The sequence below is a fragment of the Epinephelus fuscoguttatus genome, linkage group LG21 (genome assembly GCF_011397635.1).
Source record: "Epinephelus fuscoguttatus linkage group LG21, E.fuscoguttatus.final_Chr_v1".
Lineage (NCBI taxonomy): Eukaryota > Metazoa > Chordata > Actinopteri > Perciformes > Serranidae > Epinephelus > Epinephelus fuscoguttatus.
The window spans coordinates 12,573,107-12,591,861 of NC_064772.1; the positions used below are offsets into that span (position 1 = coordinate 12,573,107).

An 18,755-nucleotide genomic window follows, 5' to 3' on the forward strand; every position below is an offset into this window, starting at 1 on the left:
ACTTTGAGTCATGTTTCCGTTCACCTGATGATCATAAGTCCAATATTCACGTGTTAATTCTGACAGAAATATGCGACTCTTTTGCTGCCAAATTCACCACTAAAGCCTCATCCTGCTAGTCGCTAACTTTGCCTGCCCAGAGGAAAGGAAAATCTCTTTTTTTGTCCAGCCTATTTCTCCTAGACATAACTGAACTCAATATAACATCAATATGGGATTTGACCATTTTCTCATACTTGTTAAATTCAGCTCCGGAGAAATAGCCTTCCTATTGTCTCAGTCCGATCCTAATTTAAGACCTTAAAATGCTCTTTTTCCTCTCTCACTGAAGTCGTTTTTATTTGTCTGAAATATTCAGCTCTTCAGATAACAGTAAGATCAAAAAGAAAACTTAATTGGTGTATAAATGAGCCTGCACAATTCAGACATTTATCTCAGTGATCAAATACACGTCTTAACTCTGTGTATTTTATCTGTTTTTAAAGTTGAGAAACATCTGAGAAGCCTATGAGCACAGCAAAAGAACTCCTTATTTCTCCTGGGGGTTTGGAGAAACAGATCAGAGTTTAGCAAGATCCAAATAAGAAGCAGATTTTTTACAAAGAAAAGACTGTTGTGAGCAGCAACATTTTCCTCTGTTTGGGTCCATTCAGGTAGCCCACAGTAGGTTCATTTGCTGGTTCAGTTATTAGACTGAACCAGCAAATAACTGATAGTTAGTTGTAAAACTAAAACAGTCAGCTTAAAGAAGGTGGAGAGCTTAATGGAGCTGACTTCAAAGAAACAGAATTACAGTAGAATGGACATCTAGCGACTTTTTCTGATGTTACTGGAGACTCGGGCTCTGACTCTGACGTGAGAGCACGTTCATTCTTATTCTTCTCAACGAGCAGCGGATGCTGCCGTGGGCTCCTCCCCTGCCCCAAAGCACTCACAGACGGCCCAGTCCTCCCTCCCAGCTGCAGTCAGAGCAGGAGACGTTAACCCCTCCACGTCCAGACCGCAAGTGATTCACGCATGTGCAGAACCGCCATTGGCTGATCCCGACCTGGTTTACAGTCAGGGCGGGATGTTAATGTAAAATTTTCTTTGTCTAATATAAATCACTGAAAGAAGGTTCATTTGGAGTTCTAAACATATTCAGGGTGTTTTTTACTCAGATTTGGTCTCTTCCATAAGTCCCGACATTAGTCCTCCCTCCTACAGCAGCCATTACAATTACATGCATATGGACAACTATGCAAATTTGGCGATGACGTCATTTAGGGACTTCTAGCGACTTTTAGGACAGCCAATAGCTACTTTTCTTACTGAGGAGTTGGCAACAGTGCTCCAATGAATAAGTCAGAGATTCTGTGAAGTAAATACAGCATGCACAGACAGCATATTTTTTACATCCAACTTGGTGAAATAAGGATTTATTTCGATCAAACCAGAGCACGTAATTGTTGGAACAGTGGACTAACTAACTCAGTGACTAACAAGACTAACTACAAAGGTTTTGGTAAGTTTTATTTTGTTCCTCTAGAGTTTGAATGAAGTGTGTTTTACGATGAGTTAACAAGGCAATTAAGCTCAAGTTAATGCTAGTCTTAGTTCTGTGAAAGACAGAAACATGCCGTGCGTTCCAATACTCATACTGCCATCATATTCAGTATGCAAGAAAAAGATTTAGTATGTCCCAGTACATAGTATGATTCAGATTCAGGCAATGAAAGATTTTGAATACCAGTTAGTTTTACAAGCAGGCAAAGCATAACAAAGCCCTGATGGCAACAGAGAAAATTCCCCTACAAGAACATGTCCAGAAGAAGCTAAAATACTTGTGGCTTTCTGGAGGATTTGTTTATTGCAAAAACCGGTCAAGTCCCATTGTGTCACTCCTGTGATCTCGGAGCACATTTTAACAATGCCATGTAAACTGCTTCTGTCCTTCAATGTGAGGCTGTGAAACCAGCAGATAAATAGAAAACCTAGAAGGCTCTCAATAAAAAGACTGATAGAAAAAACAGAGGGTGATGGGACTGATGGAAAAGTATTACAGTTTACAGAGGAGGTCTGTTGCCCTTGCATCTACAGTGTTAACATCAAATTTAAGATGTTCATCAAAAAAGGTATCTAAATATTTGTAAGAGGTAACCCTGTCCACAGTTTCATATGTCCAATGCAGTAGGCCTATATCAAAAATACCAGGATGTTCTACTACATTGAGTCGCATTTGCAGTATGCAAGCCAGCATGCTTTTCTGACTATTCTGACCCACAATCCTCTGCACAGCAGAAGATTCGTCACATCGGCTGAGCCGCAGAGATGACTGCTTGATGACTTGCTGACAGCTGTCAGAAGTCACAATGACGGATGACAGCACATCCAAGTGACTGATGATCAGTTGAATAGTAATAACAGGAATATTATTTGTTTAAGGGAACAAAATAATCATAAAGATTCTGACAACAAAAGGACATGACTATAAATAACAATGACAGAGAAATGCAGATATAATTTTACTGTTGTAAACAACATATATTGCAAAAGTAACAGCAGCAGAGCTCTCTGAGTTGACGCACGTCTTTGGCAAGCTCGATGAACAGCATTTTCTTTGATCTCCAAGGTAACGGATAGGGATACGGATCCGATACCAAGTCCTTTATTTTGAAACCCAGTCCAATCCGATACTTTGCAAAGTATTAAGAAATGAAAAAAAAAGACTGCATCCATGTTGTCACGTAAGGTTTGTTTTTAATTCAAATAGTATCCAAAAAGCTTATCAGCAATTCAGCAGCTCAAAATGTAAACAAATTCTGAATTGTAAACAAACTGTCCCTCCAAAGTCGCTGTAGGGCTGTGGTAGGCGAGGTTCCACCATTAAGTGTGGCTGTGTTGCTCAGAATAAAGAGAGAAGTGGTGGCCGCTGAACCTGTTGTCTCGACTCCGATCTTTTATTACCGATTCCGATTTTGTAAAAATAACGTGATTGGTGCCGATACCCGATCCGAGTAACAGATAAAAAGGGGTCAAAATTATGTCATGGGAAAGTTGTATGTCCCGATTATGTGCACACTGCATGCAACAGTCCGTACTTTTTAAGGGCAGCTGCAGTACCTTCTAAAAGTAAAAAGAGAAAGTATATGATTTGAAATGTACCCATAGATTGCTGCACGGTTGCATCAAGGAAAACAGGTGTAAGAATAGGCTAAACTGAATTGTCAGACTCCCGAGAGAGAAACTTTTCAGCCCAAATGATGTGTGCTGTCACCATAACAACTAACAAGAAGCTCCATTTTCTGTACTTGTTAAATGACCATGGTAAACAGTTCAGTGTCCATTCTACCCTCATTCTATCTCTATGGGTAAGATGAACTGCAGTCAAGTGATTGTTCTCTGTGGGTTCCTCACCCCCCACCCCCTTTACATTATACCCAGTCATTTGAGTCATCGCTAATTAAAAAACTGATTGATTAGTGCAGCTTTAGGGACTCAATTACAAACAGAAAAGACTGTGGAGGCAAACTTGCTGTAAACTGTAAAATGGCAAGAAAGAGGAAGATTGAAAAGCAAGTGAGGTCAAATAAGTTCAACTGAACTCTTTTATGGACTAGTCTTCTGAGACACTGTGATACTGTTACATTATGGCCCCACTGTTTATTAAAGGTGTTTATATCTATCATACTGACTGTAATCGTAAACGTTTTTATGGCGAATATAAGAATACACATAAGGTAGATAGAAATAATGGGCCCAACGCACAGGAGGGGAATCACATCCCTACGACATCGCCACTCTTCATGACCCGTCCACAGCTGAGACACTCTTCAACACTCCCTGATCGATAATCGGACGCATCCCTACTTTCATATTATAAATTTTGGGCTGTGCTCCAGAAGCACTAATCAGCTTTCATTGCCATATTTTTCACCTGCGGTTTCCCTCTTCAAAGTCAGCCTATAGGGAGGATTTTTTTTTTTTTTTAGTGCTAGACACATTTTCACTGCTGTTTATACCAGTTTGTCTCAGATAATACAACAGCAGCTGTGCCATGTTTTTGAGACATTTCAGCTTGTTTGCAGTTTTGTAGATTTCAGCCCGATGCTGTTTCAAAGCCACAGTAGGATTAGGTAAAAGTATAAAATACAGTTTGTTCTGAGAGACACCTGAGTGCCACAGGAGGCATTTTAGGTCTTCTTTTGTTTTGTTTTCCCTTTTCTTTTTTTTTTTTTTTTTTTTAACACAAGGCAGAAAACATTCTGTTCCCATCCATTTGCGAGCTAAATGTGTGACTTTGAGAGCGGTCTCACCATGAAATGAGGGTAAATGAAGAGAGAAAAGAAAGCCAGACACTCTCTGTGTCCTTCTCCCACAGCACTAAAGGGACTGATAAAGATGATCAACAGTATTTGGACTTGTATCATGGCCAGAAAGCCTTACTACCCATAATTGTACATTGAACATTACCTTAGAGGACCATGGCAGTGTGTTTGCAATTTATTTGTTTGACAGTTCAGCTCCAGACACAAATTGGATTCCATTCATTTCTCTGCAGCGTGAAAATCAACTTGTAGACTCTTAGAACTTGAGTCATGTAATCCGTCGCAGTGAACGTCTAGTCTGAATTAAATGTTGTCAATCATACACTGTCATTGCACGGTAATTAAAAAGTCTGCTTTTCAATACATTACAACAATGTAACTTTGGAAAAAACAAACGTGATGTACTGGGGTGGATTACATAATGTGAGCAAGCTTCAAGAGTCTGCTAATTATTTTCATCCTGAATAGGCCTTTTTTCAGGGAAGACATTTTGACTTGCAACAGTAGGAACGGCGCAGGTGTAAATACTGAAATTAATGATGGCCAAATTTCATTTAGCTGCTTTAATTTCAGGTTCCTGGTATCCTGCATGCTCACCCTCACTGGAAACTCTTACATAGAACAGAGCCATCATTTGTGTTATAATTATTAACACCTGCGCTCTCCTGCTGTGACAAGCTGAAACATCTGCTGTGAGAAAGGACTACGGAAACCAAGTCCTCTGAACTTGTCATTGCGTTCAAAAATGATCCATGGTAGTGTTTTCTGATCTGGTTCCCAAGGAAGGAAGGACAACACTGTTGGTCGGTTCATAAGAAGGTTATCTGCTGCACTTAAGGGAGCTAAATATGATATTCAGAGCACATCTATAACTCAGAGTATCTCCCCTCACTCCTTCGCAGCTCCACCCTCTCATCCTAATATGGTCACTTCTGGCTCAAAAAATCCAAGATGAGGACGACCAAAATGCCAAACTTGAGTCTTCAAAACAGTAGTCCACAAACCAAGTTACTGCGTTACTTTTTTTTTTTTTTTTAAAGTAACCTGTTACTTTACTGCGTTACTCCCTGAGTAAAGTAACTCAATTATTTTAAAAGTACTTAGCATTACTCTAGGTAAATGCTCAAGCACTTTGGGCAATGGACCACAGGGCGCTAAGCCTACATTTTTTTGTCTCCAAAATTAAAGTTATGGACCACTTGCCCTTCACTGAGATCCAGTTCTCCCATCACAGCCGTCACTTTGACCAGTAGAAACACAGAACAATCTGCTGCGTAGACAACTGTATGACAACAACACCCCAGCGTTTTTAATATTTCCTCTAGGGATGTTACCACACAGAGTAAAAGGGGGAAATGATGGTGTGAAACAGCAGAGGCACTTTGTCAACCCGCTGAGTTAACGTTACTGTCATTAGCATCAAGCTAGCAAACAATGGTACATCCTCACGGTCGGACATAAAGTAATAACATTAACAAATAGCAGCGGGGCTTTTACTCACCACAGCTGCAGAGGCTCCCAGCTTCATTTGAAACAAACTACATTATAGACGGTCCGTTATTTATTAATCCCTCTGTGTGTTTATATATTTACTTTATATCCGCTCCCGTTGTCTTTGTAAAGTTAACATATCGCACCGTCATTTCAAACTCAACACTTGTTTCAAATTAAAAGCCCCTTATAACCTCGGCTAGAGAATCCCTCCATTTTCTAAATAGGCTTTTATTCTGAAACATTTGTCAGAACTTCCTGTGGAAGATACAGTAGCTTGACAGTTTACGTGTGGCGCTTCAAATGTAGCTCCTGCCATCTGCTGACGCTTTTAGGTGACTACAACATGTCGGCTGGCACATGAACACACACAGTGACTCAAATAATAGTGAAAGTAATAAAAAATAGGACAAGAATAACCCGATGACATCTTTCTTTGTAACGCGTTATACCCAACTCTGATCACGGTCATAGCGGATTATGAGACAATGGGCCCATGGGCGCAGACATGCAAAAGGCCCCACCACCTCTCCTATATAAGAACAAGACACACAGACTTTGTGCTGGTTTTGCCTCTTTTTGTCGTTATTTTTTTGCATCTCATTGTAGTTTTCAGCATCTTTTTATGGTTTTGTGTTTCTTTAAGGCCACTTTGTGTCTCTTAGGGCTATATTTGTGTCTTTTTTGTTGTCTTGTGTCTCTTGGAGGTACATCTGTCTTTTGTGGTCGTTTTGTGTCTCTTTGTACTTGTCTTGTGTCTCTTTGAGGTATATTTGTGTCCTTTATGGTCGTATTGTGTCTCTTTCCTGTTCAATACAGGCCAGGATGGCCCATGACACTTTGGGCCCCTGGATCTGTGCCCGGTAGGCCTGTTCAGTAATCTATCCACTGCTACGGCTATGTCCATTATTTTTAGTCTATGTCAACAATGTTGTTGTTCGGGATGCCGTTTTCATCTGTAACCACCATATGAGCCCACTGTAGCGAGGCAGCAATTAGCTAGCCAGTGGGATACACACACAAACAACAAACAGAGAAGCTCAGATTACCACACACAGAGAGGTGGTATGACTTCACCCTCTGCTCAGGACACCATTGTATCTTTAAATCTGGTCTGGAATGGATTCAGAGTAAAATGGGGATGACAAAACTACACCTGTGCAGAACACCGGTAGCCTTAGTGTAATATGGGTGGGAAGCTTGGTGACGTAAAACGACCACTTGTAGGATTCATTCTCTGAGTCAACTTCCTGTCTGTTTTCGGTATACAACTTCGATGTGGGGGAATGATCACCTTCAGTTTGTAGCAGTGCAAAGTACTGCTTGGAAAAGTGGCAAATTAAGATTGTTTTCTTCATCACCTCAACATGTCGAAGAGCGTTTGTGGACACAGAAACTGACATCAAAGAACTACTAGTAACAAAGGAGACTGTTACATGACCTCATATCACCTGTGTCGCACTTGAACACACTGCAGAGACTATGACTGACAGCCAACCATCTTGCGTGAGACAAAATAACTCTTCATAGCAGCAGGTGACAGTATGCTGTATGAGCCATTAAAAAAATGGAAACTGGAAGACCAACAGGACTGATTCAAGAGACAACTTCTCTTCGTGTGAACTGAGCTGATCTGCACACTGCCAAATCCACGCCAACTGACACACTGACGGCCAAAAACTGACCAACAGCAGACCACTGGCTTGTTGTGTCAGGGCCTTGACAAGAGCAGAAATCTGAGTCTCAAGTTTAATATAACACCAGTTGAGGAATCACAAAGGAAAAAGTGACTGGCGGCCATCAAGGGGGCTCGAGTAAACACTGACTTGAGTGTCAACCAAACAGACTGTGGTCCCTCAAGTTAAATCACACTTCTGCCTGCTCTACCCGTTTGATAACAGGTGGGAATAAGAAATCTCAAACTAATAAGTCATATAATAAAGGTATAACAATGATACACCAAGCCTGGGTGTTTGGTCTTGTATTTTGGTGGTCATTACGTGCCCAGGCTTGGCTAGTTTCTAGGACTTTGCTTACACTTATTTTAAAACTAGCGCAAAGGTAGTGTTATCCTGTAAAATTACACATCTACGGCATCTATTGGTACCAATCATGTCATGGTAGCAAGTGCAAGTTTTTCTGTATCTTGCCTTAGAATCAACAGAGAAAGGTTCAAAATAATGAAACACCATGTTGGCCTCAATATTCTTCAACTCAAGGTTGTGAAATTAACCAGAAAGAATGAAGATGAAAAACCGAAGCTTACGCAAGATTTTGCAGTATACAGACCAGAGAATACACATACACATCTCATGAGGTCATGTTTAGTTCAGTAATAGGTAAACTCCTGCTGCTAACTTGCTAACCGGTTCGGTCGTTTTAGCAATAGCTCCTGGAAATCCTCTTTATTTTTTCTTTACTGTTATGTATACCTCCCCTGACATTTAACTCACCACTATACACTATTTTGTTCAATTAAAAGTTACTAAAGGGAGAAAATAAAGCTCTTTTGGCTTGTTACTAATAACTTCACACAGATTTTTCAAAAGATGCATTTGCACCATTGATTTCTACTTAAACCATTGTTTTTTTCGTGGAACTGGAAGCCATTTGGGGCTCTCCATCCCCGAAGAGGTCAGCACTGTCAAGACAGCTTGCTATTGGTCAACGGTTCACCACAGATGAACTCGACTTTGCTCTGCAAAGAACCTAAAATAAACTCTTTACCTGATAAAAGAGTCAAGAGACTGGAACAAAAGAGGTAATGGATGGGCAATGAGGCAGCCACCCAGGTAAGACTGAACTCTCTGCTGGATTGTGTAACGTCTGTGTTGTGAGTGGGACGGTCTCTCCAGATCTGCAAGTGTGTGAGCGTATAAGTGGGTGGGTGCGTGCATTATTACTGTGTGTGTTCGTGCGTGTGTGTGTGTGTGTGTGTGTGTGTGTGTGTGTTCGTCTGGCCTGACCAGGTTTGCTGAGTCAAAGGAAAGCAGATCAAGACAGAGCGGCTCAGCTGCAGCCCCTGGCTCCCAAAACAATGAATGTATCCAGCTTCTAACCTCTTAACAAACAGCCAACTGGCAAACACACACACACACACACACACACACCTCTGAGGAATGAGCATTGATTTCCCCCGCTTCAAGTCCCTGCTTCATAATACACTCATCTATCATAACCACACTAACAAAGATGGGAGAGAAAAAAAAAACAAGATGGGAAGAAAAGGAGAGGGGGGAAAAAAGGAAGATGGGAAAGAGGAAAGCAAAACTCATAAGCCAGCTGCTAAATTGCATGCAAACTATTTCACACAAACACACACACACATTCCATCTCTCATCAACGACGAGCAAACAGCATTTGTCGCTTTCCGCACCCTCCCATCGCTTCCTCCCTCTCCTCAGCCACCACATCTGAAGTCTAAATGAAGCATTCAGTTTCGAAATGCCATATATCGTTAGGAAAAAAATAAGTTGGAGCCTAAAATCCATCAAAATAAAAAAAGAAACGTCATTTTATCTTTTTAAAACATAAATAAACAAAGCTTTTATGGTCTACTAGCAATCACTTTTGAATATATGGCACCGTCTTTCACTGTTATCTCAATTTGGAAGGGAACTAGACAAATTGATTCCACTATCTGGACCCCCAAACACTTCAAGTCGATGAGCGATATCTCGGCTCACAGCGCCCACTGACAAGCATGAAAGGACTTGATAAGAATAAAGACATCAAGCTGCTCAAATGTGATTTGTGTGGCTTCTAGCTGTAATGTTGAGTGGAGGTCACTTGAGGTACAATTTAAGTTTAAAGAAGGACTAAAACTAAATTAGTACATATATATTTAAGATACTTGTATGTACAATTTTATGCTATTTTTCACTTCTACACCACAATGTTTCAGAGTAAAATATTGTACTGTATTTTACAGCTTTACTTAATTGTTACTATGAGTTTAATGCATACAAATAACATAATCATATTTAAGAAGATTGACACCTCTCTCATTTCTGTCAGTTAAGTTTTGAGCTGGTGGCAGGAGGCCATTAGCATAGCTTAGCTTAAAGGCTGGAAGCGAGAGGGAAACAGCTAGCCTGGCTCCGACTAAAGTTCAGAAATCCAATCTGCCTGCAGTGTCCTTAAAACTCAATTATTAAAGGGATAGTTTGGATCATATGAAGTGACGTGCTGTATGAAGCACTTATCCATAGTCAGTGTAATACATACAGTAGATGTCAGTGGGCACACCCCCAGTTTGGAGAAGCAGCAGCAAAATGTAATTTAGCGACCAAAAAAACCCCAACAAAAATCAATATTAGTTTAAATGTATGCTATATTTAGAAAATTTTCACTGTTCACAGCCAGACTTCATTGATAGTGACTTAACATCACTGAACACAGGAGCTGCTGGTTTAACGCTGCCTCAATCATTTAGTTAGTTTGTGTTAGTGTTTGATTTTGGCTTTTAACAGGGTTAGTTTGGATCCACCAAAGTCACACAGCAACACAAACAGACTAACCAATCAAGGCAGCAGTAGACCAGCCCCTGTGTCCAGCAAGCCAAAATTAGTTTTTTTTCAATGAAGTCTGGTGGCTTTGATAAGAGCACAGACTGGGAACTAAAGCTGTTAACAGCTTCCCCGTTGGTAGGGGCTATCTGACGGAGAGGTAAAGCAACGAAATCAATCAATATAGCACACACTTAAAATGTATAGACTTTTTTAGCTGGCTAAAATACGTTCTGCTGCTGCCCCTGCCCAGAGCAGTACACTGTATGGCACCAGCCTGCCTCTCCAAACAAGGGCGTCTGACTGACATGTACTGTTATGTAGGTATAATACACTGACTATCCCTTTAACAAACTGTGTCTCATCAGTGTAGGTCTCTATAAAATCACCGGCCACTTTATGAGTTACACCTCGCTAGTACTGGGTTGGACTCTTTTTGCCTTCAGAACTGCCTTAATTCTCGGTGTCATAGATTCAACAAAGTGCTGGAAATATTTCTCAGAAATTTTGGTCCATATTGACATGATAGCATCACACAGTTGCTGCAGATTTGCCAGCTGCACAACCATGATGTGAATTTCCAGTTCGACTACATCCCACCTGGTGTGGTCTTCTGCTGCTGTAGCCCATCTGCTTCAAGGTTCGACGTGTTGTTTGTTCAGAGATGGTCTTCTGCAGACCTTGGTTGTAACAATCAGCAGTTTCACAAATACTCAGACCAGCCCATTTGGCAACAACAACCATGCCATGTACAAAGTCACTTAAATCACCTTTCCTCCCCATTCTGATGCTCAGTTTGAACTTTAGCAGGTTGTCTTGCCCATTTCTATGTGCCTAAATACATTTAGTTGCTGCCACATTATTGGCTGATTAGCTATTTGCATTAACAAGCAGTTGAACAGTGACCGGTGAGTGTAAGGAAGCTCGCAATATCAACTTCAAAGGTTAATGTGGTTAAAATGTCAGTATTGTGTTCACAATATGTTCCCTGTGCCTCAAAAGTGGCCAAAAATGTGTTATTGCAGGTTTAATTACCTAACAGTATGTTAAATAATTAATACTAGCTCCATCTTAATCAGCTACAATATTAAAATGCCACTTACATGTTAATGAATCATTATGAATAATAAATAATCCAATAATGTCACTTGAAATGGGCTATTCTGACTGAGTATTATACACCTTGCACCTCCATCTTGTATAGAGATGAGCTATGCCATTTTCATACTTTTGGTCATACAGTGTATTTCAGCACTGTGGCTTTGCTATTTTTTTTTTTTTTTACTAAAGTAAGGCATCTGAGCACTTTTTTCCACTCACAGCGTGTGTGTTAATGAGTGTTAATGGCGGCCGGTTCCTAATAAACGTGAAGCTGATTAAAACAATGTTGGCTCTCGCAGGCAAAGTGTTACTATAGCTGAGAGAGGCATAGAGAGGCAGAGAAGCAGAAGGGGAGATGTACACTGTGTAGCGAAAGTTCACTGATAATCAGCATCGCTTATCACTGGCAGTGAGGGAGAGCGTGAATGCTCTGAATACTGATGAGTCAAATTGTGAGCGACATTAGCGAGCGCACACACACACACGCCCACGCAGACCGAGACAGAAAGTAAAACAGTGCTATACAGTTAATATATACATACAGCATAATGACTACTGCATAAGGCTCACTCTTTCACTGCAGCTGTTCCCTACTCTCTTTGTCAAATAAACCCCCCACAGCCCAGATGAACTCAATACCCCTTCATCAATGCTGCCATTTATTTTAACAAATTCTCCTTCTTTCACCAAAAGCTTTCAGCCTTTTATTCATTACTTTCAGCTTACTGTTCAACCATTTGTCTTTAGCCAGCTCCTCAACTTCTCTGCTCTTTACAGATTCTCACTCCCAGGGCGTCAAAATACGCTGTTTGGTGCGCCCTTTAGCTTCTATATGAGACGCACCAGGCTTTCAACAAGCTCGGTTTTAAAAACATCTGCATCAGTCTTATCTGTTCAGAGCAATGGACATAGTATAAAAAGCGCGAGAGGTCTCAGGTGAAAGGGGAGGTCAGTGGGCCCACACAGGACTTTGACCCAGGAGATTGGTGTGTGTGTCCCATAAGAAGCTTAAAGTCAATGTTATTTGTGAGTCCCTGGTCAATTGGTAGTTGAGTAGTAGTAGTGAGTCATGACAGAACATCAATTTTCCTAATCCTAACCAATAGTTTTGTTGTCTAAACTGTCAAACCCTTCTAAGTCACGCGAGTTGACGTGCATGACTTACCATTGACCCCTTGTGCATCAAGATACATGCCAAACGGCCCAGGGGTCATTGTAAAAATGCCAGGAGCTTCTGCCCAAGCGTCAAAATATGTCGAGTAGGGGTGAGATCACATTTGATTCTCAACAGTTGTCAGGGTGTTACTATGATGCTTCTTAGGGCCATTTTAGGTAAAAAAAAAAAAAAAAAAAAAGATGTTAGGGGGTAAAAAAAAAAAAAGAGGAGGGTGAGGACGGTAATAAATAAATAAAAACTCTGAAATTCTTTAAAATCAAAGTGACAAATTAAAGAGAAAAAAAACTTGGTGGGATTGTTTTTTGTCAAGGAACCACATCACTTCACTTTGCAAAGTTGGATCAACCTCATCACACCACAGATTAGGGATGTCCCGATCCTATCGGCCGTCAATATTAGCAGAAAATGTGCATCCGCATCAGATCAGACTGCATGGAAAAATGCCGATCCAAGAACTCCAGTCCAGTTTTTCATGGTTCCAGGTTTTCTGGCAAGCCCAGCGCTCCGCAATTCAAGCAGTCCATTCCAGTGATCCGCTCCAGCACTTACTATCAATCCACCAGGCCAGCATGCAGACCTTATACAGTCTATGATGCAGACACAGGAAACAGCAGCACCAGGCTGGCACTGACACTACAAAAATAAGTGAAAAGGAAAGGCTGCATTATTTGTTAAATGTCAACAATGTCTTGTGGTGTTAATCTATTTTTTATTTATTAGGGGGCCAAAGCACAAGTGTGTGGAGTCTTGCTGCTATTTTAATTTCAGTGTTAGACATTTTAAAGATTTCTTGTGTTGATTTATTTTCTATTTATTAAGGGGCCAAAGCAAACCAGCTATATTTTTTATTTAATGTTAATGTTCAAGTTTAAAGTTTGTTTATTTAACCCTGTTAACAATAAACAGGTCAGTTTCTCATACCAACTGTTGTGGATCATTCTAACTAACCCGATTAAGTTGTTCTTGTTAGAGTAATATCGCTTGATCAAACCTTTTCTGACATGACTGACAACAAAATAAGTGAATATGTATAATACACGCTTGGATCGGATTGGTATCGGCCAAAACTCAAGGCTGTAATATCAGTATCAGATTGGAAGTGAAAAAGCTGGATCGGGACATCCCTACCACAGATGCCACTTGTAAACAGGGATTCCCAGCAAACATTGAGATGTTGAATGACTGTTATAAGAACATTCAAGAAGTCTCATTATGGTTAAAAATAGTTGCAAAATGAAAGTTGTGCCGACTTCTTGGATGCTATAGAGTCACCCGTCAGCTGGATGTCCTTCCTTTAGGTCGAAATAGGACTTTATCACAAATGGGCCTAATTAAATATTCTGTTGAAGGTTATGTGCACAGTGTTTATTCAGAAGCTTTATACCTCCTAAAAACTGAAGATAATAAGTTGACTGAGTCTAAAAGTAATAAGCCAAAATTAACTCACACAGGACAAGAACCCCGGTTTACAGGGTGAAAGTCCTGTGCCATTCATCCACCACAACGTCCTACTTACGTGGTAAATGAGTTTTTTATTGCAAAATTCTGACTTTATAATATTCAAGTTTTTTCTCAGAAATGTACGATGTTTTTCTTTAACGTAAATGTATGACTTAAACAAAGAGAATATCAATGTGTTAATTTAAAACTTTAATCTTGGAAATTTTGAGTTTTATCTCAGAATATTACCCCATTCTTCTGCCTTCATTTTTTTTGTTTTTGTTTTATCTACCATGGCTGTTACACGCTGTTGTGTCAGCTGACTTAATGTGTTTTTTATTCAAATTAATAATAATTCCTTTCTTTTTTATTAGCTGTATCCATAGATGTATGAAGAGAAATGGATTCAGCGTAGGAGGCAGTTCATTCCTATGAATGTTGCTCAGTGATGCGTGAAGCCAAAAAAGTTTGACCTCTTCTTTGACTCCTTAACTTGAATGGGACTAAAATGATTCAATTTTCTAGACTTTCAAAATATTATCAGACTAAATGGCTCAAGTCATGATAGTGACTGTGCCACTCAAAAAAAGAAGGTATCCACTGATTTATAGACATCTTTTTCCCAATGTAGGCCTATGGGGAAAAAGTCTTTTTGAGCCCATGTGCATCACATGACGGATTCCACGGTTTTGCCTCCATGTCAAACTGGCTTCAAAGCCCAGCCCTGTCCCTGGGGGCTTGGCTGTACCCCCTGCCAACTGCAGAACCACCACCTGGGGAGCAACACACCCCTGGTTATCACTGTTCTACTGAATATCCAGTAAAAATGCTAAAATGTACCCACTCACGTTTTTCTATAAATTGACACTGGCAGCTCAGCGTCAGTGTGGGTTTGTTGTATAATAGTGTCTAATCTGTACAATCATGCACACACATCTCTGTATGTACAGTACACGTGTGCATTTGTGTGTGAGAGAGAGCGTTCATGTGCGTGCATGTATTTGACTGGTACAGAAAAAGCGTGATTCATAGCTGACTCACACACTTAACTCCCACAGAGGCACACTTTTCACGACAGCAGGCAAGCCAAACTCCCACAAACACCCTCTCTCTCTGTCACACACACACATACACACGTACGTCTAATAAAACTAGATTTTGCGGTGACTTCTGGGATGTTCAAGAGTCCAATAAAAGATCTGTCCCTCCCTGCCGGGTTATGTGTCATCTGTTCCAAGCAATCTCAAGCTTCGGTAACAATAAAAAGGTAGATGAGCGTTCACTGTGTTCCTGGGATTTGTAAATGCACAGTGTTAGAAGCCCTGCGGCTATTAAAAGTGCGTTTATGACCGGAAGGTTGCCAGTTTAAATCCCAGTGCTGTCTGGGGTGATTTTGCGTGAGGGAAATAAACCAAGTAAATTTGATTCCTCCATTAATAACTTTTTTGGGCTTTTGTCTATATTTTCCTCCAGTTCCTAAATCTAAACGCTGTTGATTACTGTAAGTGTTGTTCTCCTTACTTTTCTGGTGGAGCTCAAAATGGCCGCCTGTCACATCAGTCTTTTTCCAATATAATTAGGCAAGCTAGAAAAAAAAAAAAGTGGCAGTCGAGGCAAGACGAATTCTCCAGGCAATGCTAAATCGAAGAAATGGTCACTTGAGTTTTTCTCCTTGGAAATTTGCATTAGTCAATAAACAGAACACCAATATGTGTCAGGCAGGATTATATCCAGGTGCACATAAATCTCTGTTACCATCTGTTATTTACAACTAGAAAAATGCCCATTAAATTTTCAAGCAAAGTCATGAGTACAAAATGCTTGCAATGGGCAAAAATATTAAAATGCAGGTGATTTTTTGGAGGTAAGTTTGTGAAACATTATAGCCCAGTTAAAATGGAGTGAACTTGTGTTTTAGGAATACAAAGGAATGCATTTTTAGACAGCACAAACCAGATTGTTATAGCAAATGTTTTAACCCTGCAATGGCAAATATGCAGTATATATATTTTATTATTTTCTCAGTTTATGGGAGGGAAATAGCAACAAACAGATTATTTTCTTTTTTGCTCACCACACTTTTCAGGTTAAATTTTTTTATTTTATTTTATATACTTTATTAATCCCCCTGAGGGGAAATTCAACTTTTTGACCCTGTTGGTCCGAAAGACACACACATGCACAAACAGGACCTACACATGCACAAAGTGGAGAGATGTCAGAGTGAGAGGGGTGCCATGGACAGGCGCCCCGAGTGGTTGGGGAGTTCAATGCCTTGCTCAAGGGCACTTCGGCAGTGCCCAGGAGGTGTACTGGCACCTCTCCAGCCACCAGTCCACGCTTCATATTAGGCTACTAGTTATGTCATTTTCAGCCTTAACAAAAACATTTTGAGATACATGGTTGAACACAGTGGTCTGACCTATATGACGTTTCTGCTGTGCTTATTTAATGTAGCCTACTGTGTTGCTTTGCTAACATCTTTGATTAACTAAATCTAGCAGCATGTGGACCAAGGCTGCAGCAAAACATAATTTAGCCAGCTAAAAAATCCATATCGGTTTAAGTGTTCACTATATTTGGAATATTTTCACTGCTTTACCTAACACAATAGCTTAATAACAACAGCGTCAGACCAGCAACTCCACCGGCAACTCCGCCAACGTCAAAAAAGTCTGGTGGCTTGAGATAAAGGCTTCAGCTCCCTGTCAGATAAGGCTGTCTGACAATAAGGTAAAGTGGTGAAAATATTCTAAATATACATTTAAAAACTAATATTAATTTTTTTAGGTGGGCCTTTTTGAAGTGGCTAAAACCTAATCAGTTGAGCCAGCGTTAGCTCAGTGCTGTTTGATTTTATGTAGGCCTACGTGATGTGAGGTTTTTCTACCTAGAAGTTAAAGTTAGTCCATATATTTATAGTTATATCCATAGAGCATTTAATAAGCTGTTATCATTAACCTTGTGTCCAGCTGCAGCAGGCAGATGTTCCAGAAAAAAATCTTAAACTCACTGTGTGCTAGCTGCTTAGCACCAGAAAGACACAGCGACCGTTAGCAACTAGCTGGTAAACATAGAGAAGCATTAAGCAGCTAAAAAGCCAGATATATCCCTCAGAAGTTAGCAGACACTTAACACAAAGCTCAAAGGAGAATACAATTTTGATTTAGTCTGTTCTCTGTAAATTTTTAAGTAATGCACATTTGCGTGGACAAAAGCTAGCTTAACCGCGATGGCTGAAGCTAACAGGTCCCAGGCAAAAATGGAAATAAATGTGAATTTGTACCAAACTATTTAAATATCAGTACAGTATTATTACATAAATGTGTGTTTCCAATAAGAAGGCTCTTAAAACCTCTTACCTCGACTCTCAATAATTCTGCCTGTTAAAGGGATACCTTGCCCAGCGAGAGGCAAGGTATCTCAAACTCAGACCAATCTCTGACCAAACGATAAAACTAGGCAATGCTGATCAAACATAAACCAAGATACTGTTACTGTATTGCCAATTTCTCTACTAAAGTGTCTTTAGAATTGTCTTTAGTTTGTTTACCCCCTAAGTGCAGTTCATCTGGGCAGGTGTGAACACAGCAATCGCTCGGGTGCGCACCAAAACAACTGTACCGAGACCTTCTTGAAGAGGTGGTCTCGGTCCGGTTACCGACGAACTCTGGTGCTGTTCGTTTGTGGTGAGAACGTGTTCCAACTGCAGTCACATTACACATTGTTTGGGTTAAACATGAGCATGTTACAGTCCCAGAGGATTATTAATGCGTGCCTTCTCCTGTACTGCCTTAATATGTACATTTGGCGCATCCAATGCATGCATTGTTTTCTAGTTGGAGCCGCGCCTCGTTTTCAAACTGTATGGTTTGCCTAAAATGAACAATGCAAGCAATATAGTACACGATGTCCAGCGCTAAGATCAGTAGGGATGTCCTGATCACATTTTTTTTGCATCCGATCTGATACCTTTATTTTGAAACCGAGTCCGATAACGAGTCCGATCCAATACTTTGCAAAGCATTAAAAAATAAAAAAAAAGACTGCATCCAAGTTGTCCCATAAGGTTTGTTTTTTATTCAAACAGTATCCAAAAAGCTTACTGGTGGTTCAGCAGCTCAAAATGTAAACAACTTCTGAATTGTAAACAAATTGTCCCTCCAGAGTTGCCATAGGGCTGTGGTAGGTGAGGTTCCGCCGTTAGGTGTGGCTGTGTTGCTCGGAATAAAGAGAGAAGCGGTAGCCGCTGAACCTGTTGTCTCGACTCCTTTTCTGTTTATTGCTCATTAGCTGCACTCAGTTAGGCAAACCCAGGACGCTCGGTTACAATACATTGGAAAGCGGAGGCAACAATGAGCAACATAGATGAAAAACTTGGCCATTTCTGTTGTTTTGATTCCTCCGATCTTTTATTACCAATTCCGATTTTGTAAAGTGTCGTATTTATCTTGCAAGTGTACTCTTCTTTGACGTTTTGTTTACTTCCTGCATTTTTCAGGCATGGAAATTCTGATCAATCAAGAGCAGCTTTCCGCGCAAGGCATTTGATCTGGTCTGTTGTAACTTTGTAGCAAAATTAGTCCCTGATTCAGACTAAAGCAAGCTAACTAGCCTGAAAGCACCTTAACCGTAATCCCATTGTTTGTAACCGGCCAGCCTCCCTAGTGTTTCCTTTCTCAGGAACAAGCTTGATTACGTCAGCCATCAGCTGCAGCGTTTATTGGTCCG

The 18,755-nt window shown here is 40.4% G+C and overlaps 1 protein-coding gene across 2 annotated transcripts in view; it reads right to left on the minus strand.

Annotated features, from left to right (window-relative positions):
* cnksr2a (connector enhancer of kinase suppressor of Ras 2a) overlaps positions 1-18,755 on the minus strand; it is a 96,421-nt gene that overhangs the window by 70,664 nt on the left and 7,002 nt on the right. The window lies entirely within an intron of this gene.